Raw genomic sequence first — 27,760 nt, forward strand, 5'->3', positions numbered from 1 at the left:
CTACATTCTCCTCGTCCTGAATGACACTTTCAGAAATATTCTTCCACTTTCCAAACTTCTCAGGTCTTTCAAAGACTCTTTATGAGATTCCAACCACTGAGGCTAAAACCAGCCGACAAGTACATTATCCTGACTCACATAATCAAACATGGCTGTTGGTCTGACACGGCTTGTACACGACTTTTTGCGTGTTCCAGTAAGTGTAGCTCAGTGTGGAGCTTTTCAAAGTTCCTGGTTTAATGGACTTTGTTTATAAATGAGACATTTAGCAGCACTTTAAAATTGTCTGTTTGTCATTTTGGAAGCTGATTACTGGCAACTAAACACATCGCAGAGTCAAACTATAATTTTTGTGGAGGCAACATCGGGTCTGTTCATCCGACTGAACTCAGAAATTGTTGATCTCCGCTTTTATTTATACTGTCTGTTGGTTTCCATGTTAAAGTTTAAACAATGTTTAAATTTAAATTGCAAGAATTGGTTATCAAACATGAAGAAACAATTGAATGTTAACATCATGATGTTTGTTAAATATGAATCATGTTGATGCTAATTATTCAAAGTATATTTGACATAGATGACTTAAAACATATTTGTGATATGTTAACATCATATTAATTAATAATTTAACAAAGATATATTAATGTTTTTTTCATGATGAGCTCATCATTAACTAATGTCTCATAAATGACTTACTAGTGATTGTTATTATAATGTGTTACCTCTACTTTTGACCGTGTAGGCTACAAATTAGAAACGTAACCAAATTGCAAGTTGAGATCAACATTTTTGGACAAATTTTCAAGCTCTCTAGAATAAACTTCATCTTGCTGTGGAACTTTATGCACCCTGAACTTTTAAACCTTATGAAGAAATACACATGCTTCAATGATTGCTTGCAGAATTACTGCAGAAGTTTTGTTTTCAGGTGAAATTTCTTGTCTGCTAAGGAATGTGATTTTGGGAGAGACTCAGCACCAGACAATCACACTCAGAAAAGTGGTGAGAAGCTGTAACTTGCTTAAATCTCAAGATAATAACCCAGTCTGTCAGAGACACAGGCTGAGCTTGTAGAGATGAACCGAAATGCTTGAGATAATATTTTGAAATGCAGGTAACAGTTAGACTACTGACTGTGGTTGGGATGTGTACGAATTGCAGCAGCACAGCTACATGGTATTAAGCTGATCACAAAAACTGTATGTTCTGTTATCATTCATCAGAGCTACTGTCCAAACACTAAAGTGTTGAGGAAGTGCTGATACATACTGTAGGTTAGCTTGTACAACTGAAATATGATCATCATTTACATAAGAGCCAGCTGCAACCATAGCGGACGTGGTGACACGCTGTAACTTATCACAGAAAGACTTGGAGCAGACTCTGCTATCTACTGTCTGACAGAGATTAATAAATGAATGGTAATTGATTTAATACGGGGCGTGTATATGTGCTGTTAACACTTGTTAAACTGCCAGCCATACCAAAGGCTTTGGTTCAGCTGGATAAAACAGCATGGTTCTGTAGTAACGCTAATTACTGCACTCCATTTGTTTTGAGAGCAAACTATCAATACATCCTTCCAAAGATTTGTCATGAAATAAAACAAAATCAGCTTCCCTCATTGGACACAAGAGACTCCACTGATAACGTTTCTTTGAATTGCTGTTCTTTGCCAAAGGGCGTCCTTTCATAACTGAGCTCCATTAGAGACGCTCCAGTATCAGTCACTAAGTTACAGTTTTACAGCGCACACAAAGAAATCTATCCCCATATTGTTATTTCATTCACATACTCCCACACACACAAAAGAGGAGACAATGGGCCGAGTCCAGCATAAACAACAGTTCAATCCATTTTTCTCTTTCAGATTGCAGTCATTTTGTTAATGTTGGAGCCTTCTTTCTCTGTATTCCCACTGTTAGCTCTTTCATCCAACCGACGCTGTTTGGATCTCGTCTCCTCTGGCATCTAGCACTAATAACCCAGCAGTGGGCCAAGAGAGGCCAAGCATTCACAGGGAATGTTGTAAAGCTAAAGACACATCTGCTGTTAAATACAGCTACTGTCAGCTATCTTGAAACAACAATACGGTAAGAATAAATAAATAAATAAAAACCACATTTTACACATACTTTCATCGGTACAGTAACTGTTGGATGGCAAAGTTACTCACTGAATAGTCTGTGTTGGACTACATAAGATTTGCTAGTTGCATAGCTAGGAATGGCAGGTCGTTCCACCACTGAACTATTTCAGACTGAACTATTTCGACAAACATCAGATGAATTGTCATAAAATGTGTTCTTGTCCCATCACAGACCTGCACAGAACGTTAACGTTAGCTTTAGCAATGATCTTTCTCTAACGTTAACCAATTGTTTTAGTCGCCGAACACTAACTTAACCATAGTTTATTCCCAATAACCACAATCTTTCTAACCTAAACCATAACAACTATCGTAGAAAAAAACAGAAATTGAAAAATGACGACATTGGACATAATCCCAGGGTTTTGCAGAATCATCCAACATTGATATTCTTGTCTGGCAATCAAGCCCAACACTTTGTATGTGTTCAGTGCTAATTGGTATGCTAATGTGCTTAACTAAGATATGGTAAATGTTACATTTTAGCTCCAAAACCACCATGTCTAACAATGCTACAGACATCCTAGTATGGCTATTCTTTGTCCTGTTGGATGACATCTAGTGTACTGCTCAAAATCTGCCTGCAAGATATTATGTTTTGTTCCAGAGGTTTGTTTTTTTAATAATAGATCTTGCAAAATGATACTCATCAGGGACAGCTTTTAGTCATCTCATCTCGTTAAAATGTGCATTAAAACTATGAGGCCTTTGATTGTGTAGCTTTGGTTATATAATAATATAATATAATATATATTAGATGTATTGTTATTGTTCATACCCAGTTATGTTTTTCTTGTCTCCATGAAACTGACTTTTATTTTTATCTTAGTTGTTCTTGTAACCCATGATACTCTGTGTTGCAACTCACCAGTTTTTAACTTTACAGGCTGGAAAAAAATCAGACCTCTCCTTTATTTGTCTGCCAAGGAACATTACACTAAACAGCACCAGAGAAGGTTGGTCTTGAAATCTTGTTTAAACTTATTGATTGTGACTGTGGGTATGAGATTATGGGTTCGGGGTTTTCTGTTAGTATTACTTTAAAGTCAAAGTTGACATCAGATGTATGAATTTGTTTATTTCACGGTGTATATGTTTTAACACTTTAAAGGCAACAACATGCTGCTTGTTGCCCTTTGCCTCTCTCCACATCCCAACCATCACTCACCCTCACCCCACTTGCCACAGTCTGACTGTCAGGCTCACACAGAACCCAACGAGTCGAACCGAATGATGGCTGATTTATATGCAACACAGGGGAAGCGTTCAGATCCGGATAAATCCACAGACTTTACGGACTTAGTGTAGGTGCATCTCTCCAGCTCCACTGAAAGGTAAAGCAGTTCTCATGATTTAAGGCGCTCTTTGAGCTGTCACCTCTTGACCTAAGGGTAAGAGGCAGAGAGTCGTCTGTGGATTTAATGCAAAACCTTGTGTTTCAGTGTGAACTTTCATTCTCACACTAAAGCAGGCCGACTGATTAAGCCAACGGAGGATATATCTGAATGCTAGAACAGTGGGTGCAAAATGAGTACCACTTTCTTGTTTCCTTGACAGTTGGCGGGATTGTTGAGTAGTACCAATTATACCTGAACCTCCACAGATAACATTTTAATAGGTATAGAGCCAGGTGTTTCCATGTGAACCAAACTGCTTTCTATGCTCAGAAATAAGAACTTGTTACAACAGAGTGCAAACAAGAGCAATTTCATGTGGGAAAAAGATTCTGGTCCTGAGTAGGTCCTAAACTTTTTTATCTGACGTACCCCCACATCCCTACCAGATGAACTCAAGTATCCCTTCATCAGTACCACCTGTCATGTTCCAGATGTTTCAATTTATTGTTTAATGGATGTTAAATAACACTAGAAAATGTGGTTATTGCTATTTTTAATACAGTTGAATTGTCAATGTTTAGGTCAGTTTGGTTAAGTTTGCATTTCTACTACTACTACCTATAGGAGTGGCAGCATGGATCTGTCAACCATTTTCCCATAACTTTAAGCTAGTTATTTCAACTGTTTACTCAGGTTGGTGGAAGGTGTGTACTGTGCAGTTAGCCTAGCTGGTAGCTTACTTGGTAGCTTACTGTTATTGTACAGTAAATTTGCTAAACATCAGCATCACACTGATTTGGATGGGAATTTCAGTTTTTTTTCCGTTTAGCTGAGCTACTCCACAATCTTTCCAAGTACCCCCTGCCTACTGCAGAAGTACCCTCTGGGGTACAAGTGGTCCTGGTTAAAATCATTAATGTAATCAATAGATGCTTTAATATTCTGCTCAGTGATACCTGAACTGATACTTCAGACTTGGTCATCAGCCTCTCCACACTGCAGTAATTTCAAGTACAGTAGGCTGTATTACAAATTGTTGCTTTTCTTCACAGAGCAGCATGTTAAGAACTCATGTTTATTGATGTAAACTGACCCTTCGCAATGATGCCAAAGCTCAAGTCAGCTCTGGAAATAAGAAAATTGAGATCAAGTGTTTTCATTTCCGTTTTTTTTTTTCCCTACAGAGGAGGTCCTATAATTGAAAGCAGCCATTCTAAGTTTTGCATCTAAATGGGTTTAAAAGTACATTATACAAGTACTTTTAAATCCTTAGTAAGACTGTGCATGAAGATTGCATTGCAGTGCATGAAGGGTGGATTAGTATATCTTGCTTGGACGTATTCCTTTCACCACGCAGCATTTAACAAAGGAGTCTTGCAAGATGATTACAGAGACAGATTAAGAATTAACAAGTGTAACTTACTGCCTACTGGATCCATCTATTGTTTCCAGTAAGGCTTAATATTGTGAACTTTTACCAAAGTAAATGTTTAAATCAATGAATGATTGAACAGCTTTGACGAGTCACTGAAATACCCAAGACACATCTGTATGTTTTGCAATATTGAAATCAGAGGGTGAAGGGTAGAGAGAGATAGGCTATACCCATGTGGCCTCAATAACTTACATTGCTAAAAAAAAAAAAAAAAAAAAGGCGGAAAGGATACTTATTTTTTAATCCCAGGACTGAGAATTATTTGATCACACATAATAAGTCCAGCCACAAATGCTATTAAAACTTAAAACCCGGATCCTTTGGACCTAGAACAAAGGCAGTGGAAACATCAGTGATAAATTATTCAGATCAAACTTGTCGCCCCTCCCCCCCCATCACTGTTTTGCTCAGACACTCCAAACTCATCCAACTCCGCCTGTTTGGCTTGAATTACTGGAGAAGAGACTTCAGATGCTTGAACTTCTGCACCTCTGCTCTGTCATAAAGTTCGAATGCTGTTTTCAAAGCTTTCTTTCTATGGTATTGTTACAGCCTTGTGTAATGTGTTCCTACTACAGTCTGGTGACAAACTGTGTATTTAGTTATTTTCCTTGGTTGGATGCAAAACATATACCAACAAATTTTCACTTTGCCTTAATTATATACACAAATCAGCCAAAACATTAAAACCACTGACAGGCAAAGTGAATAACATTGATTATCTTGTTAAAATGGCACCTGTCAAGGGGTGGGATATATTTGGCAGCAAGTGAACAGTCAGTTCTTGAAGTTGATGTTTTGGAAGCAGGAAAATGGGCAAGTGTAAGGATCTGAATGACTTTGACAAGGGCCAAATTGTGATGGCTAGATGACTGGGTCAGAGTATCTCCAAAACGGCAGGTCTTGTGGGGTCTTCCCAGTATGCAGTGGTCAGTACCTACCAAAAGTAGTCCAAGGAAGGACAACCGGTGAACCTATGACAGGGTCATGGGTGCCCAAGGTGGACGGCCAGGTGCCTATGCATTGTTTACCTGGGGAAGAGATGGCACCAGGATGCACTATGGGTAGAGGGCAAGCCGGCGGAGGCAGTGTGATGCTCTGAGCAATGTTCTGCTGGGAAACCTTGGGTCCTGGCATTCATGTGGATGTTACTTTGACATGTACCACCTCCATAAACATTGTTACAGACCAAGTACACCCCTTCATGGCAATGGTATTCCCTGATGCCAGTGGCCTCTTTCAGCAGGATAATATGCCCTGCTACACTGCGAAAATCGTTCAGGAATGGTTTGAGGAACATAACAAAGAGTTCAAGGTGTTGCCTTGGCCTCCAAATTCCACAGATCTCAATCCAATCAAGCATCTGTGGGATGTGCTGGAAAAAAAAGTCTGATCCATGGAGGCCACACCTCTCAGCTTACAGGACTTAAAGGATCTGCTGCTAACATCTTGGTGCCAGATACCAGAGAACACCTTCAGAGGTCTTTTGGAGTCTATGCATCGACGGGTCAGAGCTGTTTTGGTGGCACGAGGGGGACCGACACAGTATTAGGCAGGTGGTTTTAATGTTATGGCCAATTGGTGTAGTTTTTAGATACACTAGCCCCATGGCTCTAGGGAGTCAGTCTATCACTTTGGTCCAGATTGAATTATCAACCACTATTGGATGGATTGCCAGTAAATCTGGCACATTCATGGCCAGAGCATGATTCATACTGAAATTGGCGATGTAGTATATATTGTATAGTTTTGTCTCAACAACTATTCAAGGGATTGCATTGAAATTTGATAGATATAATCATGTTCCCTACAGGATTAATTGCAACAACCTTTTGACTTTTCATCTAACACCAGCATCATCATCATCAGGTCAAAATTTTAATGTGACAAATACTTACCAATACCAATATTACAAAACCTAAGACAAATTTAATCAACTTCAGTTGTACTTTTTGTTTAGTTGTAATTAGTTAAACTAAGATGGTGAACTGGTAAAGATTATACTTGCTAAACATTAGCATGTTAGCCTTGTCATTAAGCATGTTTAGCATGCTGGCATTTAAGTACAACCTCAGAACTTCTAGCGGGGCTGTAGACTCTTTGGGCTGGGGTATGCTTGAAAAGAATATATTTATACAACATGTCATCTGACTAAGTCAGAAGGCAAAAATGTTCATAGCTGTTCCGAACAGCCACACTCAAAGCCGGGGTGAAAAGCCAGCCGTAAAGGGGCAAGACATGATAACTGTTTAAATATGGGAATAACAGTGCACACTTTCAGACAGTCTTTGCTGGAAGGTATTCATAGTTTTGCATTTGTCTGTACACATGAAAAGTGACAGAAGTAGCTGTGTAAAGAAATAAAAAAAAACTGGGGAGAGGAGTTCAAACCCTGCCTGATTTCTTACCTTAACTGGCCAGTTGCTGCAAAAGTGGGGGTGAATGTCAGATTGTCAACCATCCAACAAGCCCTTCTGTTGCTGTAAACTGGCATCTAGACCAACAAGTTTACAGTGTTCCTTAATTAATCCCGCTTACTTTTACCCAATGTGTTAATCCACATGTATCCTCCATCATCACTTTGTTTAACAGCATAACTTACAGAACAAAAATACAATTAAGGGCAACACATGGTAATTTAATAATCCGTCTTTGTATGGATGCAGCGCTACAGTACACTGATGATTCCTCATGACAGTTAAAAACAGTGTTAAGCCGTTTCATTAACCTGCTCTAACCATTTCCTTGCGTCTTCCCTCAGCTCACTCAGGCTGAGGTCTCCAGCTTATGAAACGCTCCTGAGTGATTTAGACGAACTGTGTTTTGTTCAGGATCAACCAGCTGTGATTAAGGGGATTTGGGGGGGATTTTGTGGATTACCACTCCAACATTTGTGTGTAAACAGCTGAATGTCATAGGTTGTGTGTACTATCATGACCGAGTCCATTCACTTCACAGAGTGGATTAAGTGAAAAGGCATCGGCACAATGCTACTACCACAGAAAACAGCTTCTATCTAAAATTTAAAATATAAATTTTACGCTTTTCCTTTTTATTTTTTTTGCCGAGTGTCTTCTTTTGCTAGAGCTGCAGAAAAATATCTAGCATTTCCAGTGAAGACTGAGTGTGATAAAATAGCAGTAACAACCATGAAGGACTCAATCAGTGGCTGATACAACATGCTTATTTTTATAGTACTGTAAATTATAATAAGAATGTTGTATCATGTCATTGAATAATAATCTTGTCTTTTTAAGCAAACCAAAAAATGAAGCATAGAAGAAATAAATCAAGCAAAAAAGCAATTTTAATATGAATGGTGTCTTTGTTTCTTTTGAGGTTTGTAAGGCATGAGACTGTTTTCTTTTTTTTTCCTCATTCCTCTGTGTTTTATGGTGTAATCAACATTATTGATTATGTCTCCAAGGCTGTTTGTAGTAGCTGTGCTGTGAATGAACGACTCTTCTGTAAAAAGGCTGTTAGATGTGCTCCCGGGGCTTTGATAGACAAATTCATCACTCTCTCAAACACAGAAAATATCATGTTGAGTCTGCTCTGAATGACAGGCTGAAGCTCCACATTGTCAGCTGTAGATCACTTGATCGCACACAGTTTGGCAGCCTCATTGTACAGTCCGTGAATAGTTTATTATGAATACAGTTTGTGTGCAATATAGGCTTTAAGTGATCAGTAATGAATAAAGGAATAATGTAATAATATGTAGTTATGTATGACATATTACAATCTCTATTCTCTGACTATTAGTTAATGCTCTGACCTCATATTTGGCACAATGCAAAGTGTAATTGCATACAATGCAAGAAACACCTTCATTAATAGTTTAATTATCCCTTAAATAATTGTCTTTTAGGTTACATTCGTAAACTATTATTTTTCAATATGAAATAATTAATTCTCATCAAGTAATTGTAAGTTCTTTTGTGATGATTATTTACTCTTTCTGACTTTTTCCCCATTATCATAAATTTGTTTTATTTTAGGCCTGTCACAACTTTTTTTTAGCCCTCATTTGATCCCATGTCTAATGTCTTCATTTATTGTTGCTGTCAATAGAAAACTGACAGCAAAAACATTTTTAGATAATGCTCTGTGGACTGTTGTAAAAACATTCAGAATTAGCAGATTGATAAAATATTTTGGATTAATAGTAATAAAAAAATTTTGTTCCTGATAAAATATGGCAACTTTTTTTTTTTTTTTTTTTTTTTTTTTACAGATATAAGTTATTTACCTGAAAACAGCAATATTTTAGTCGTGGTTCATTAATTAAGACCAGTTTTTTATGAACAAAACATGATATGACCATGTTATCGAAGTTACTCTAACAACCCTCATGAGTTCATGATGCCGTGCATTCATCCAAGTCTTTAGTCAATTAACTATCATGAATTCTTTTTCAGGGGATTTTTCCCATTTCACTTCCCTGTTTGGAATGGCCAGTTCCCTGCTCTGCAGTCCTTGTTGCTGCTAAACTCCTGTTAGCCTGTAGACAGTGTAAACAGCCACATGGCTCCTCTAATTCACATGATATCATCAGCTGCTTCACCTACCAGCCAGGAGATTCTCCAGGTTGGAGGCTGACGATACCCTCATTCATAAAGCAGCTCCTACATACTTACATACTTAATTTTGGCATCGGTTCATTTGATGAAAATGTGTCCAGCATCTCAGTTTCTTTGTGTACTCCGGCCAAGAAGCTGTGACCAAGTTTTGGTGTTTTATCGGACAGATTCCTGGAAGCGAGAGAATTCTATGATAACACAGGGTTGAGTTTGAGAATTAATGCTAGCAAAATGACTGTGAATGCTTTAGCCCAACATCAATCACCTGAATATAGGTGTGAGATATTTAGACCACTTGCCAGCAAAGTAGCAACCTGACACCCTCACAGTTGCACCACTACTGTCTTAAAATCTAAATCTGCCTTGTCTTGTTCTCTATCAGCCCATTGAGAAATCCATCTGAGAGTGTGAAGGAAAGTTTACTTCCTTCTTCTCACATGAACACAGCGATTCCGCCAGGCAACCCTGTGGCGCTCGCTCTCACAGAGGTGTGTGCTTCTCACATCAGTGCATATTGCTGAGACAGATAAGTGACCTAATTTGAATACGCTCTTACTGTATATGACCAGATTTTCACTCTGTGGGTCTCAGCACATGAGTGATTCATCTGCACACAGCTTAGTTAAAAGGCCCACTGGTGGATGGTGATGGAAACTCTCCTGCTATTTCAAATATGATGCTGTTTCTGTGGTCGGCAGCAGTGGTCAGTGCGTCTGGTGTGCATTTTAAAAGTCATACCAGCTTTCAGCATCAGTAACTGAAAGACAATGCACTAATGTCAACACTTGTATGTTAGAGCCGCAGTGTGAAGCGTTGTTTATAACATGAGTCATGGAAACAGTGATTCAAACATCCAATGTACCAAACAGTAACCTACTGCAATGACTTTGGTTTATGTTTTTCTTGGATCTGCTTCCTTTATTCATCATTTGTGAATTGAGGAGTGTTTTTTTTTTTTGCAAAAAATTAAATGACCAATTTCTATGATGTTACTTATTTTTTTAAGATCCCTGATACATGGCATGAACAATGTGATACATAATTTTCATTTTCTTACCTTGTCCTCTGCTAAAGGTCAGCATTAATGCCTTCCTTGAGCTCTTTCTGCAACAGTCTCCTAGCAACCCGTCCTTCTTTGACTGTCCTTATTCAAGCTAATTACAGTGAAGAAGGTGTTGTCGCCAGCTGATAGGTGTCCAAGTGTTCTTTGAATTATAAGACACCTTCCACATGTTAGCAAGAGCCATGTGAAGCTGATAGAAAGTGTATAATAAACTGACATCTGTGGCTAATATCAATAGCTCGACTCTTTGTATTGATCCCATCTGTTAATCCCTTATAACAGCTTTCCATAAATCTGTTCACTTTTCAAAATGTCAGTCTTTGAGGTTTGAGTGATCTTTTGTGAAGGAATGCACAATGAACTTAATCATCTGAATTTCTCTGTGTGTTAAGAGATTGCACATGTTAGCATAAGTTTTTACACTGTATTTTATCTCTTTTTCTTAAAAGTTTTGGGCAAGACAACATTATAAAATTCTCAGCTTTTCTTTTTACTAGGATTTATATATGATCAGTTTCTTGCCGGTTTCAAAGCCTTCAAATAGCTTCAAAATTGGCTTATTTGCTGCATATGTTGTACCTTGTTAATTAGCAAGCTATTCACAGTTTCTTTGAAGAATCACCTGGATTTTGTTTGTTCAGTTCAAACATTGTGCAGAGCCTACAACCCCAGAATGATCACAGGACGTCTGAAGTGCTTCTTAAAGTCACTGCACTCAGTGGTTGTAATTAGCTCAAATTTTTCAGTGAATGCTCTTACAACTACAGTGTTGTGTTAGCATGCTAAATAAACAAGATACAACATTTCAGTCGAAAGCAATAGAGTTTTTGAAAAGCCTTCAATAGTTGTTAGAGGCCAGTAGTTTTCCCCTGCTAGCAGTATTTTTGCCAAGCTAAGCTAAACCTATCTTCTCATACAAGTAAGACAGGAACATTTTAAGTACTATTCCTTTAAAGGATATGGGAGCCTGTGCAAAAATTGCAACTCTTGACCTTGTACTACATTGCTAATTTCTCAAAGGACAAAGTCGAGAGGTTGTAATATTTAGTACAACGAGCTAGCAGAGCTCTGTAAAATGAAACCACATTCCTGCACCTTCACTACTCTCCGGAGACTGAAAATGTGATTGCTGTTATTCTTTAGAGCCGTTTCTAACAATCTAACGTGGCTGTAATCTTCATGTTGAAGGAATATTTCACCCAGTGGAGCGGTGTGGCTCATTAACGTGTTTTTAGTAGTTTTGGACAACAATGGAGATCTACGGCACAGAGGAATACTATATCAGGCTTTGGATACACACACACTTTTAAGTAGATCTTCATTGTTGGTTTGGCTCTGTACATGAGATTTGTTGACAATAAGAAAAATATAGACAATCATCAGCCTCCTCCTTTAAAACTGCACTAATCGATATTTTTATATTAACAATGGATCAAATAACTGCATGTAATGCAAAAGGTCGCTCGCTTGTTGTGAAGAACCCACAGAGAGTTATCACCAGACTCTGAAGTTAACCTCAGCTACACAGCATTTTAGCGTCTTTTAGGTCTGTGTCCTGGTTTTACAGCCTGAAACTTAAATGTTTTGGAACAGTGTCTTTGATGAAGCTGCTGTACGCTAGCGCCAAACAGCAGGAAAACAAAGTTAGCAACTAGGTGGTGAACATAGTGTAGCATTTAGCAGCTAAAGAGCCAGATATTTCCCACAAGGAGTTGGTGGAGACCAGATAAATCAGGCGGCCAGAAAATGACTCAAAATTCATGCTAATGTTGCTTGGTGTTTATTGGATGTGTAAAACAGTTTCCCCACGTGGTCGCCATATAAACTTTATGATGTGATAATACTGTATATCATTGTCGTGTTTCCTTCACATTGTGCTATTCTCAAGTTTCCAGTTAAATCAATTAATACAGGTTTTAAGACTATGTCGTACAGAGTAATCTATTTTTGTGTTGTACCGCACAGGTTTACTACCACTAATGGCATTTTTAAAATATTCATTCACTTCTCCAGATTGGTCAGTAGTTCGAGTTCTAGTCTGTGTGTCTGATTAGAAGCCCTCCCCTCCCCCATCACTTCTTAAATTTTAATAAGCCCTTGTGAGGACAGCCATGCTTTCTGTGTTTTTAGCATTAGCCTTCTCATTGCTCACTGGCCACGCGTGTCTCGCATGCTCTCCATCTCAGTTGTAAATGATTCAGAACTACATGATCAAAGTAATTTTGAAGATCTAGTCTGTGGCTCAGGTTTGCATGGTAGACAGCACACTCTCATGCTCCTGGCACGCTCCCATTCTCACAATATCCACGCACACCGCCAGTGGAAAACTAATTCGTGGATTAACCTCGGATTTACATCTTGGAATGTGGCACCTTCCGAGTGAAAGTGTGAGTGATACCCGCTCGCATTTGAAGAAATCATTAACAATTAAGAGCAGGAGTAAGGGATGACTCAAAATCGTTGCAGAGCAGCACGGAAGCAGCAACACCAGCTGAAATAGTAATGTGTTTTCCTGTGTAGCTGTCAGCTCTCTTGTCTCATACCCTTTGAGTAGCAAAGACTTGACGTGGGATTCCAACAATGCAGATAATGTTGTGTTCTTGCTTTCAGAAACAGTTAATGGGAAAATCCATCCCTACACAGCTTTCACATGTTATTGCATATTTACATCTACTTTTTAAAAAAAAAAACTTTCCCACTATACCCATAGAACACAGACTTCTTTATCTGTGAAGACAAGATGTATGTACACGCTGTGAATAAAGTGGCTCTGCTGTGTGAATGGAGGGTACTCTCCTCTGTCTTGTTGAAGTCATACTGTATGAACTAATGTACAGTATCTTCTTCGAGGAGAAGGAAGCAAAGAAAAAATGGATGAGGCGGGTGCAAGCCAACTGACATCTTTTATATTATTTGAAATTTACTATGGGAGCTTAAAATCTTCAGGTTAAAAGGTCAGGGGGTCATAAATCAGACATACACTCTCTATTTAGACTGTTCTCCCCCGCAGTGCTCAGTGCTCACCTTGCTCTCCCAATCTGCTCATGTTTTATACATGTCACCCTTCACACTGTGTCTTCATCTTGCATGTTCCCCAGGCATACATTGAAAAACTGGAGAGATCTATGTTTTGTTTCTGTCAAATGTTTTTCTCCAGGGCAGAGTTTGGGCAGTTTGGTGATTTAGGATACGAGGAAGAGAAAAACTGAGTCCTTGAGCACAGTTAGTAATGTCTCTACAGCCCTGTGGTGATGCTGCAGAGGCGACAGACAGACAGACCTGCGAGGAACTCAAAATTCACAGAATTACTACAGAATTGCTGTTTAATGTTACACAGTATGAAAGGATTTGTTATCTTCATGCATGAATTAGATATTTAACCCTTTAATTTCTTTTTCAACCATTTGGTAGAGCACATTTAAGGTTTGATATCTTGTTGGAAAATTGGATGTACATGACTCAACTTGACTGAGCTCTCTCTACCACTCGGGTGAAGTATGTTAGGCCCAAACCAAATCCCCAGGGGGCAGTGCAGTTTTCAGAGCCAGAACCTTTTCAGGTGGCTTCCTTCCAGGAGGTTATTATCAAAAAATCAGTTTTGACATGTTGCATGTTTATAGTAAACTTTTTTTTTTTTTTTTTTTACAAGTTTTGTTTCTGAGGGCTGACTTAACAGAATGATGTAAATGAAAAAATTTTTAAAAAGTCTGTAATAATTTTCAGGATGGATGGATGTCATGTTGTCTGTCTGTATGTCAGTAGGTTGGTTCACCACTTCGATCCAGACTGAAATATCTCATCTCCTGGATGGATTGCCATGAAAATCCAGCACAGGTATCCATGATGCTCAGAGGATGAACCCTTTGGTGATCCCCGGACTTTTCATCTAGGACCATAATCAGGAAATATTTTAAATATATGTATATATTTTATATTTAATTATATGTATGTTATGTTCAGTTATGTGGTTTATAACCAAATACTAGAAAAAAACTAACCACACTAACTACTACACTACATTAACATCTGCCTCAGCTGCACTCCGTGTTTAGTGCTAATCATAGACTCTATACAAAGATAGAGTCTATGATTAGCACTAAACACAGACAAACACATTTTTAGTTGATCTTTATATACAGTCCATGGTGTTAATTAGCAAATGTTAGCATGCTAACACCCTAAACTAAGATAGTGTTAGTATTGTTATTGTGAGCCTGTTAGCATTAGCTCAAAGCACCACTGTGTTGCTACCATGGTTAGTCTTGTTTAAAACTCTTTCTACCACTCTATCATCACTTAAAATATCCATTAATGGTGAAGGTAATACTGCTAGCTTTATTTTAGGCAAGATGAACATTGCAACACTCATTTTTTATAGACAGTTGTCAATATGATAAATTTATTGTTATTCTATTGTGTATAGAAATTAATTGGTCAACATAATTTTTGACATTTTTTTTAGATAAATCCAGGGTGAGACTGTTAATATTGGTAATAATGATTCAGCAAAGTCACATTTAAGCAAATGAACAAATCTGATGTAGTTTTACAACTATACTGTACATGATCATTAGCTGATGCATTTCAATGAATGAAAGAATGAACAATATTTTCAGTTTATATTGTGGGATTTAAAGGTGTGCAGTGTAGGCATTCAGAATACAATTTAGGTTTTTAAGACAGGATTTTGCATTAACAACACTGCTCACAGTGGAATGCTTTCATATTGTAGGAAAGCTCAAAATTATATATTACCATTTGGCTGTTGTTTTTGGCCAAGTGTGCATGCGCTTCCAAAACCACCAGCCCCCAGGCCGGGATCCCAGAGGAGATAAGGGATGAAGAATAGATGGCATTCTGAGCTCTCAAGCCTCACGCACATGTTTTTATTTTTACCTCCAGACTTCTTGGGAGCCATCTGTTCAAACATTTAAGAATACCTTGCTTTCGCCAGCCCGAGAGAGTAGAGAAGCTTACATTACGAATGTGCTGTCGAGTAAATGTAGCTTCCAAGACAGAGGGGTAAAGAGATTTGTTTGAGATGAAACTAGGAAATAAGAGTCAACTGCTACTAGGGTTCATCTGACGCTGTGGAAGAACACATAGATCGATTCTGGATATAATGATATTGCTTAAGAGCATTTGTGCAAACATGTTTTATGTGTGAGCATCTGACCAGCTGGATTCACTTTTGGCCGATTGAAGCATTGATCAACTTCCTGCTGTTTTCACAGCAAAAGCCCCCACTGCACATATTTGTGGGCCGCTCAGAGAACAGCTTGTTCTTGGCATTGTGTCTCAGGAGTAGTCATGACATTCAAACACTGTTGGGAAGATCCAGCAACAGAAGGAGACAGTGGACTAGACTACTGAGACAAAGTAACTTTCTGCAGTAGTCTTTTAGTTCATATCCTCCTCTGAATTACAGACCTCTGAATCACTGTTTAATGCACTCTGTACAATCGGTCAGAGATGTAAAGTAGAAGAGCTCCAAAGTCATATTATCTGTGTTATTCAGATATGAGTGAACACCATTGAAGTTCATTTTCTGAAGAATGTTATCAGGTTTAAACTTCTAGTCTTAAGGACACTTTTTCTTTTGCTTTCACATCTCTATGCTCATAATTGGCTTTCTTAAGAAGATGGCAGTTTTTACAAGAAGCCAAATTGTGACACCGAGTACCTCCCTCAAGACTTCCCCGCCATTTTCTGAGAAAGCCTATGAATAGATCCCGACAAGCCATTACTGTTCTTCACCTTCCCTGTTTATTTCTATTTACAGCAGTTAATACAATTATTCCCAGTCGTGACCTATTTAAGCGGTGCATGCTATGAGCCATTAGCATTCAGCGAGTCTACAAAGTTACCACATTGATGGATTTGTGAAAGGAGGTTGTGTTTTTTAGTGGGTGCGTAGGTGGAGGTTCAGAGGCCTCCTGTTTGTCTTCATTTAACTGATTTTCTGTTGCCATAGGAGCAGGCCTCTTTTTTCTCTCATGAAAGTGCAGCACTTCAGAGCGCACTGTCTGGATTCACATCTACAAGAGGGTGTCGGGGGAGTTGTCCAGGATTTTACACTTATCATCGCTTCCATTAGATGACTTGCAGCTCACTTTGCAGAAAATGTTTAGTTCAGAATGTCTTTACTATTGCAGAGCCATTCATCCCTCATGTGTAGATAGTGATGTGGATTTAGCATGTATATCGTGCAGCATAAAAGATGTGGGCATCCATGATTTCAGTAATCTTCAAATGTAGGATTTGTTTGCCTTAGTTTCGCCCTCCTGCCTTGATTTTTTTTGGAAGATTCTGTAAGGTACCTTTGGCTGCTTCTGATTTTACACTCCACCCTGAAAAGAGTTCAAAGACTTCTCAGTAAACCACAAAAGAGAAAAAATCAGCAGACCATTCTGGATAGCAGCCATTCACTACCCTCCACTGCTTCGGACCTTTCTCAGCCACAAAGCTAGTCAACCAAACAGTTCACACATGTCCCTACGGGTCCCTGTAACTCAGTGGTTCCCATCCTTTTCTGTCTGACGTACCCCACATCCTTATCAGATGAGCTTTACTCCATCAACACCACCCATCATGTTCAAAATGTATTCATTTCATTGTATTTCAAAGTGGATCTTTCATCCATTATTTTTAGCTATTTTATCTGTTTTCAACCAATTTTTACATTACTTGTAAATAATATTTTAACTGTTTATCCTTTAATTTTGGCTAATTGTTGGCAGCTTACTGATCATTCATACATTCATACATTCAGCAATACATTTACAATAGCCTAAAGATCGATATCAAACTAATTGGGATGGCTGTATTTGGATGGAATTCTCCCCCTAAACACAAATATGTGAATATATATCATTTCTATTTTTTAATTAGCTACCTCAGTCTTCTCATGTACCCCCTGGCAACAGGGAATCAATGCTAAGGATCCCTTAGTTCACCTGTCTGGAGCCTGGAGCTCACTATATACCAATAAAAGATAAAAGACGGACAATAAAGATGTCTTATTAAGGCAATGCACAGTTATAGCCTGATGGTAGCTGCTGATAGTAATAAGTACTTTCCAAGGCAGCCCTTTCCATGTTGAAACAGATCGTTGACAGTGGAGAAACCACAGCGATGCATGGCCTTCACAACAAATTGAGCGAAACCAGAGACAGACCTTGCTGAGTAGTTAAATAAAAGAGGAGCATGTTGTGGATGATGTTATCGCGACCTCAAGATCATACTGAAAAGAGGATGACTATGGTTCTATTAAAGGTCTTGTGTGATGTGATCTATCCTTTTCAACAATACCAGTGAGTCCTATCGAAAAAGTGGGTCAATGGAGCTATTTTTAGTAGCCATTGCGCACCCCTTTTTACAAACAAGCAAAGGCTCAAATACTGGATGAAATGTCACACAGCTACACTGAACAAATATTCGGGGGAAATCAAGGTGTTCGACTTGCTGGTAAATGGGGTGAACTATTTATCTGGTTTCAAACTTCACCTCCCTGTGGAGACGAGAAGCTGCGTGAGGGCATGAAATGACTGGGAAGGGGGGTCTTTGCCTCCTGGATTGGCTTTGATAAACTGGGGACTTGTAAGATTTGTAGGGCTCTCTGTTCTAAAGTGGGCTTCTGTTTCATCATTTCCAAGTCCCGGTGCCTGCGTGGCTACCTTGTTGTAATTCCTCCTCATTTTTCGGGTTTCTCTCTCATATTGCCTTTCATTCCAAAAGAAATCACTTGAAAAGGAAGTGTTTGCTGCCTTCTCCTCTGTTAGATGTGACACTGTGGGCGATGATATGATAGTGCCGTACCAGAGGCGTCATCCTCACATGCACCTTACTGGTTTAATGTTCCGCAATTGCACACAAAAGTTTGTCAACTAAACAGAGCACGAGCCTAGAGCGGCATATGTTGAAGCTACTCTGCATGAGCTGTGCAGAAAACCCATTTATTCAGCTAGAAATGAAGGAGATGAACAATAAAAATTAGGCAAGGATGTTTCAGCATTACACACTGTTAATGATGGCAGGGAAGCAGGGAATTACTGCTCGTCTTGCAATCAGGCTCAATAAATCACATGAGGCTGTGCACTGCCCCAACAAACGGGCAAGAGAATGTCAGTGGAGCAGAAAGCGATTTTGCAGCAGAGCAGAAAATGCACTGTATTCCTACAGGCATTGCATGACAAATCTGTGAACTTCTACTAAGTAGAGGTGGAGCATTGTTTGTATGAATTCCTGAATGGTTGTTTCACCTCAGGCACTCCAGAAACACAGGGAACTAAGCAGCGTAAATTATGGCTCATTTTGGCCTTCAACTGGAGTTTTACTTTGACATCAAATTAAGGTGAAATGTTGCTGATGCTTAAAGAAAGCGTTGGCACTTTGCATAGCAGGCATTTCCAGGAGTGACTGTGTATGTAAGTTTCCCAGTGACAGTCAGTTAGTGACAGGTCAGCACATGTAAGGCTATAAGTTACCAAACGGGAAATCAGTGCTGTTGTAGCACCGGAGCAGCAGTGCGTTTATGAGCAAAACCTCAGCAGCCTGATGCCTTCATCCTTCCAGTCATCACTATGACAGAGGTCATATGTTTCCAGGAAACCCTGGTAATATTACTCACCTTGAGTGAAACTCCTATGATGTAATAACCTTCAAACCTCAGAAGTCTTGTCAAAGTTTCACGTTTCTGTTGTAAGATGAGTAAAGGGAAGAAAAATTGCTGAAGTAGATTGCTGATGGTTTTAGAGATGACAGTCTAAAAACACTTTTCCAGTTAAGAGGTTATGTAATATCAAATGAGCATGGGCAGGACATCGACAAAGCCGAAAATATACTGCCTTGCTCAAAGGCAGCAGTTAAGAATAAATGTGTTACTTGCCACCCTTAATTCATCAGCTCCAATCTGGCTTTCATCCTCCCGTTAGTACCACATATCAAAGCAGTCATTTTCTGGCTACTTTTCAGTGCCAGTCTCACTCTGAGCTCAAGGCTAAAGTGCTACTCAGATGAGTCAAAAACATTACAATTTCTGATGAATTGTATGATATCCGATCGGTGGTTGATGCTGCATGGATGGGCCAAGTGGGAGCAGTCAGTGTGTCCAGAGTGACACGGTATGTCACAGGGAAACAGTTTGGATTGGTAATGACATCTGCCAGGAGGGCTTGTCTGTTTTACAGTCAGAGGTGATGTGAGAAAGATGAGACAGAATCAGGATGGCAAGAGAGCGAAGAAAGAGAGCACAGGCATGCTGACATGAATGCATTCAGTGTATTGTAGGCTGGGATGATAGCTTATATGTACTATATCACTGTAAGGTTGTTGGCTAATAAGAAAAGGTTGGCTGGTGAGTTAATACATGTTAAACATGTTGTAATCACACATGTAAAACATGAATCTGCTCCCTATGGTCCCCTTCTCCATGCTCTGCTGGTGTTGTATCATCACTGGAACAACACTGCCACTTAGTGGCTGGATTATCTCTCTCTCTCTGGACTCAACTGAATGTAAGGTTGGCTTTAGCACACTCATACAGCTCTTAGCCCTGTGTGATATTACCACCATAACTGGACTCATGAGGTTCACTTGAGGTTTAGGACCATGTGGGAAAACGCTTTGCATGCTTCAATGTGGGGTATAGGGAATGAATTTTGGGGGAAAGGCTTGTTTGAACTGCTTGTTCATCTTGCTATCTATTATTACCCAAGTGGTATTTACACAATCTTACACTACTAAAGTCTGCAAAGCCCACTTTTACTTTTTTAACTTTGCATACTTAACTGTAGCTAGGTTTCAGCCTCAGAAATTATGTAAACAATTTAAAATACCCTTATCTATCTCATTGTCTGCTGTGACACTGATTCAACTTCTTTTGAACAATACTGCACTTTTGCGCTGTGAGATTTTACTGTGTAAAAATCACTTTGTATTGTGCAGTAACCATGCACTGTTTGGAGGGGATTGTGGTCTACACCAGTGCCACCCATGGCCAAATTAACCTGCTCAGGGCAAAAATTTGTCTGGGGCCCCTACTGAAAACCCATTCATCCCATTCTCTGCGCATTGTGTTTTCTCTAGCATTAAGACTGAAAACAGGGAAACAGCAGAAAACAGCAATAGGTACCAAACAGTTGGTGCAACATAATGCTGCGGCATACAGGTGACAACAAGCCTCCAGGATGTCACTGCACCTGGCCAATGGTTGCCAAAAAACAAGACTGTCCTCCCAAGAAAAATGACCCAATAGGTAATATCAGTCGCCCCAAAACGACCTGCAGTTACATTTGAGTGACAGATACCAGCAGCCGTCGTAATTATGACCTGGAGCATTGGTGCAATTAAGATGATGTATACATATTTTCAACAAATTTCCTCATTTGGAGGAGGAGGGGTGGATGGAGGCTATAACCCAAGAGTGGATTTTGCTACAAGAGACCATTTTTCGTTTCCTGTTTCCAACCCAGTTGGTTGTTATGTTAAAAAACATAACTACGATCATCCCCTAACCTTAATCCCGGTTTTGGAAAGTACAGACAAAAGATCTTGTCCTGCCTATTAGTGCCTATAGGGGCACCAGATTAGAAAATGCTCCTATGTGTCGTTCAGGAGTGCACATGGTCAAACAATGTCTTTGGTAGTTTAATTCGGAGGACTTCATGTAAAAAACAGTTACAAAAGCTCCAACTTGTGGTTTTAACATTTCTGTTTGTGTATGGATTTAAAAAAGAGAGATATAATGTGATTCATTAGTGAGCTTTAGAGGTGCGCATATTTTTGAACTTTGAACAGAGCCAGACTAGCTGTTTCCCCCTGCTTCTAGGGGGACTGCCCACTGGACCGAAAGCCCATAGTCTGATGGATAATTATCCCAAAAACAGACGCCCACTGCTCCAAAGGCCTATTGCTCCGAAAATACACACTGGAATTGTTGGAGTTCGGTGACTGCCGACCTTACTACTTTCCAGACATATTGCTCAATTTAACAGATCTGGGTTCAATGTTACACAGATCCTCCGCCAGAATCATTATGTATGACTTTTTATGACTCCCAAAGAAAGATTTTTACATTTCGGCTGATATTTAACTTTAACAGTTTTTCTGTGAAATGTTAAATTTAACAGAGCCGAGCTTCCTGGTAAACTTCTATTCCTTCTAAAAGATAATTTATGATTTCATAAACAGACTCATTTAACATAATTCGGTATTAATTTTAGCTCCATGTAAAGTGAATGAACGTGATGTTTCCCAAATAATGCTGGTCTGCCTTAAAGCTATAATATGTAACTATTTGGCATCAAAATGTCTAAAAACAACCAGACCTATGTTATCTATTTTGTTGAGTTGTGTACTGTATCCCAAATGTTTCAATCAAACATGTTCAAATCAGTAATTTTAATCAAGGTTATGGTCCTTTTCATTTGGTCGCCTGTCAATTGAGTCATACCCCTCTACCAAAGAGTATATGCGCACAAGATGCATGTGTCATTGTTGTGGTTGTCTGCTACAATGGCCTCTACCAAAGAGTATATGCATATAAGATAAATTGTTGCCCGCCAGGAACCATCAAAAATCGACTTTTATTCACATTGTTAGGATAAACCTTTTAGATCTTGGTTGTTTTTAACTGTATCTTTTAACCGGATGAAGGATTTTAGTCATTGGATGTCTGGATCTGAAGTTATCACAGAAACAAGCTGAGCAAACGTTAGTAGGAGTTTGGCTAGCTTACCCTCCCGGCTGTCCTCTTTCCACTGAACAGCGTCAGAAAAACACTGACTTTTAACGTGAAACTGCTTTACTCACTATTTTCACAGTTTTATTTCCCGTGTATGTTTGTTTTGGAGAGGAGGAGACCTCTATGGATAATTTGGCTCATGGTAAAAACCTTCTGAACATCTGAATCTTAAGTTATCAGAGAAACAAGCTGAGCAAATGTTAACCGCAGCTCGGTTCGCAGCCCCCACCGGACGTCCTGTCTCCACTTAAAAGCATCAGAGAAACACTGATTTTCAATGTGAAACTGCTTTATTCAGTGTTTTTACCTGTTTTAATCACCAGATCTGTTTGTTCTAGAGAGGAGGAGACCTCTGCAGGTAATTGGGCTCCCGGTAAAAACATCCTGAATGATGAACACTGTAGTAATCCTATTCCAGAGAAGTTGGTTGTTTAACAATGATCCCACACTACTTCACACCGTCATCACACTCTGTCTTTTGTTATTGTTTTGATTGAGAGACCCCAAGCAGCAGAAATTACATATTATGCGTTTAACAATGCAGTTTACACATTTTTATTACGGCTGATTTATTAAGTCAGAGTTCTACTGAGTGAAACATGACGCTGAAGTTAGCAGAAGACCTCAGTAATATATAAAAAGTCTGGTTTGTCAGGTAATAAACATCAGTGTCTGATAACCAATAATGATGCACTGCCATTATTTATGGTTAGGAGTCTGATCAGGCTACCTCTGTCGTCTTTTGCCTTTAATGTCTTACTGTAATTTGATGTGCTTGTTAAAAAATTATTATGCTTTATGGTGTGACAACACTGTGGTTAATGTTTGGTTAGGTTTAGGCACAAAAACCACTTGATTAGGGTTAGGGAAAGATCATGGTTTGGGTTAAAATGATCACTTGCACGCCAAAATACACTAAGATATTAAGGGCAAAAAACTCCAGGGAGAGTGTGTATTTTCAGAGCAATGGGCCTTTGGAGCTTTGGGCTTTTGTTTCCTGGATAACAAGCCATCAGACTAATGGGCTTTTGGTCCAATGGGAAGTTTTTCGAACTATTGGGGTTTTGGAATAGTGGGCCATCGGACCAATGGCATGGCACCACTTTCAGTCTTTATTCTAAGCTAAGTTTACTGCTTCACCTTTGGGTTTATGGGGACTTCCCTGCTGGCTGGAAGTAGTGACTTCTGGAGTCTTGTCAGGTTGCCACAACCTAACCATAGAAGGATTTTTGAACTTTGAATAGAGTCAGGCTTGCTCATTCCCACTGTTTTCAGTCTTAATGCTAAGCTTAGCTAACCCTTTGCTGGCTTTGGCTGTATAGTCAATGCACAGACAAATTCTTGCCAAGAAAGTGAGTCCAAAATGTCAAACTATTCTGTAAAACAAAATACACTTTTAAAATACTTTTATTTTCCCTAGTCACTACTTTTAAAGCATGTTTACTACTAGTTGCCCTCAGCTTAACTTTTAAATGCCATATCTTAACCCCAAATGAAAGCTTATGAACCACAAGTCATTCATGTGAAACTTTGTCTCAGAACGGAGAGGGTCACAGCCTTGAACCTTTTATCTTTTGAGAAATGACAGCTGCGTGTCACACTGATTTATGTGTGTAATATCACTTTCAGACTCACCAGGCACCAAACAGACTCTCCTGAAATTCCCATCGTTGACCTAAAAAATCCCTGTGAACCGTACCTGACAGGTCAGGTCTCAGACTGCTGGTCATAACAGCCAAGGTCAAGTGAAACAGTTGTCTGCAGTCATCTGGAAGTGGATCCTCTGGGCAGTAAACACTGTGGTCAGCTTGCGGTCAGTATGTGCAGCTCTCCCACGCCACATCATTGTCAACTCAAGACAGCATACAGTGGTCCTGAGATGCACTAAACTGTCTGAAAGAATTAAGTGGAGTTCAACTGAAATGCAAAAGTTAACTTAAAGTTAAAGTAACTAAAAAACTATGAGAATGGCTGTGACTGGTCCGAGATATTCATTTATATGACTTTTTTCTATGGAATATTTGTACAAAGAAGTGTTTCCCTTCATACTATTATCTGTGATATATTCTCAATCTGTCAGGTAACCTAATTGGGGGCTTTGCATATATTCAAACTACAGACCTCATGCAGATGCTCTGAAGGACAATGCTCCTTTATTTGTTGTATTATCTGTTTATCAGTGGTCAAGAGTGAAAGAAGGCCATTTGCCATGCTGGGTGAAATTCTAGTCATCTCTGTATTTTTTGCTGGGCTTAAACATTGAAGGTTAGGAGTTTTCCAGCTCATCAGGCTTCAGCTGAGTTAATGAACCCTCATGGCCCAGCCCCCGCGCTCTGGTCTGAGCATTACTCACGGGCTAAGCAGGGGAAAAAGAAGCTGCCAGTGTTGCTACGCCTCAGCAAGCCAGTGCACACACACAGATCACGACTGTGGAACTTATGGGGTCACAGAGGTCTACGCAACATCTGCTGATCCCGTGTGATATCTCAGGAGAGTTAAATCAGGCTTCACAGTGATATGGATAAACAAACACAAACGTGCTGGGACATAATTGAATTACCTCCATCCACCAAGAACATTGGTGATGAAGGGTGGATGCCCTCAGACATGTTTGTGTTGTAAAGTCAACTGATGTCATCTCTCACTGGCCCAGATTCACCAAATTCATGTTGATTTCCATAAGTGTGCAACATGCCCATCATGAAGGAAAATAATTTCATTTTACTGATAATTTCTGTCATTTTTCAACTCACTCACCTTTTTTCTTTTTTTTAAAAATTTCTTTATTGAATATTATTACAAAAATTATCCAAGCAGAAAGAAAAAATACTACCAGAAAATAAGTAACTAATTTAGGGGAATACGCTTATTTTCTTTCTTGCCAAGAGTTAGATGAGTAGATCAATGTCACTTTCATATCTCTCCATACAGTGTGAAGCTGAGCTGGTGCACTTAGCTTAGCATAAAGACTGGAAACAAGGACACACAACTATGTTTCTGGCCACTTGCTGAATGTAAGTCCAAAATTCACTGTCCTTTTATCTCTGTTTTTGGTCTCCACCAACTCCTGAGGGAAATATCTGGCTCTTTAGCTGCTAAATGCTTCTAGGTAGTAGAGCAGGTAGTGTACAGTGGATTCTTACAGCTTTTTTGCTGAAAACATCTGCCTGTTGTGGCCTAAAACAACACTATGAGAGCGCTGAAAGTAAAGTTGATGGCTGGCAACAAAAAGAAGAAGCTGAAAGACACTACAGTGGAAAATGCTTATATGGAATAAAAAACTAGGGACAGAATCATTCCTATATAAATGCTGTTTAAATAATTTGATTATAGTAATAAAGTAGTCCACTTAAAGTGTACATTTTGGGTCTTTTCATACATGACAATATATGGAAAAAATTTTAAAACTACAATAACTCAATTTTTTTTTTTTTTTTAATTTACTCCCATTATACACGTATGATATGTAGTTAGCGGCTGCAACACCATTATTGGCTCACAGTAACTGGTCTGTTCCTGGCTGGTGACCTGAGGCTGGTGCTGCGTGCACATTTAAATCATGATGGGAAAAAAGAGTAATTTTCTCTCAATGACAAACATAGTCCCCTTGAATCTTGTGAAAAACTGCCCAAAATGAGCCAACGAGATGCAGCAGCGAAACAATAAGCATTTGAAACAGCTGCACTGTATTTTAAATTCAGTAAATGACAAAGCTGTCCATTTCATTACTTAATATTCATGTAATAAATATACAAATATCAATTAGATGGTAATCTACATGACAAATAAAGAAAAAGAAAAAAATTTGGTTATAATAATCATCCGCTTATAGTGATCAATTTCACCCAGACAGACGTGATCACTATAAGCGCTTTCCACTGTATAAAGCCTCATAGCGCTGAGGGGAAGTGCAGAGTGTGGGAATAATTCTCTGTGAGTTTGTCTGTATGGACGACATTCTCACATTACATGTAGTGATTTGATCTTTTGTTATTAGAAAAATATGGATTATAGCTGCTTTAAATTAATATTTAGTGCCAATTGGAACATCGGGGGCTTATGGGAAAAGGTTTTTGTACTGATTTTTGATGAAACTCAGTTGTTGAGCATTTATTTTATATGTACATAGAGTACATGCAAACTGTAACATCATACACAGCTAAAATACTGACAGAGATATGCTTTATAACATGAAAGATAATATTAAGTTACTGATGGACATTAACTGCACTTAGCTACAAAGGAAAACACATGCTGCTCTGCTCACCATGCCATTATAATGCACTACATGCAACACTGTTTCATCTAAAACATCCACCGGAAATATGACATGTATTATTTAACCTATTATTAATTCATGATAAATCCCATCAGTGATAAACATGTATGTCTTTGGAGAGCACCAAAAAACTGCATGGAGAGACTGAAGCATAAAGCTAAGGAGATACAGCACCAACTGAACCGCTCACAGCTTGGCAACAGTGAACATTTCCAGTTATGCAGTGTTGATTACTTGGCCTAGATACAACAATATGGATTATTCTTATCCTCGCTTCTCCGGGTGATGTGATGCATCGCGGGGCAAAGGCTTTCTTAGTTCACTGGTTTACGTAAAGCATGTAGTAGCAGAAATCTAATGCGATGGTGCTATCCTGCTGAGACATTTCCATAAAACTACAACCAGGTCTGTGATTCAATTATGCTCTGGTCTTTTGGTTTGCAGTCATCACAGAATCAAATAAAGGAACAACAGCAAGGAGATTTGTGGATTTCATGGAGATTTTAAAAAAATTTTTAGTTTCTTACAGCGGTGCTTCTATTTGAGTAGAAGAAAATTTCTGAAAATTCATTATTAACCCATCACTGAAGCAAAAAAGCTCTGGATTGATTAGAAGTAATTACTTGACTGCAGACCAAAAACCCAAATGAGATCTGGACTGAAAGCTACTGGCCATTCACACAACACTAAAAACCATGAAAATCTCAGCCTGCAGTCCGTGGGAGTAGCTAAGCAGCCGTGCAGAAAGAACGCCTTTAGAAATCTGTCTACATTTCTTTGACGGCTGCAGATTACAACTGGATTGGTTTTAAACTTACAACAAGGCGTTGGAAGAGCTCCCTGACAGAGTTGTGATTGGGAATGAGTGGCCTTACAGTATGCTATGTCAGAAAACATTAGCTCACACGCAGACTGATGTTTAAATGGAGATGCTATTCAAGGATTTGTGGGAGGCAAAAAGTCTTATTTGCTTTCAATGATCTGGTTCATCCCACAATTGCTTGATTGTGTTATTGTCCAGTTGAATCATGAATGCCATTCACTGGTATTTTAGGAAAAGATGTCAAGACAGGAACATAAGCTTGAGAGAGGGAAATCAAAGCAAGCTAAATCTTTCATAAACAGTATAAATAGTGTGTTGCACAAGACCATACAAGTCTACAAATCTGTA

At 39.0% G+C, this 27,760-nt stretch overlaps 1 long non-coding RNA gene across 1 annotated transcript; it reads left to right on the forward strand.

Moving 5' to 3' along the window:
* Window positions 1–840: 840 nt before the first annotated feature.
* On the forward strand, window positions 841–25,355 carry LOC121900941. Its single transcript, XR_006097146.1, has 5 exons — window positions 841–1,002; window positions 1,926–2,093; window positions 3,036–3,105; window positions 23,940–24,123; window positions 25,242–25,355. It is a non-coding gene; the product is annotated as an uncharacterized LOC121900941 (long non-coding RNA).
* The last annotated feature ends 2,405 nt before the right edge of the window (window positions 25,356–27,760 follow it).

This window comes from Thunnus maccoyii, chromosome 7, assembly GCF_910596095.1.
Source record: "Thunnus maccoyii chromosome 7, fThuMac1.1, whole genome shotgun sequence".
Taxonomy (NCBI): Eukaryota; Metazoa; Chordata; class Actinopteri; order Scombriformes; family Scombridae; genus Thunnus; species Thunnus maccoyii.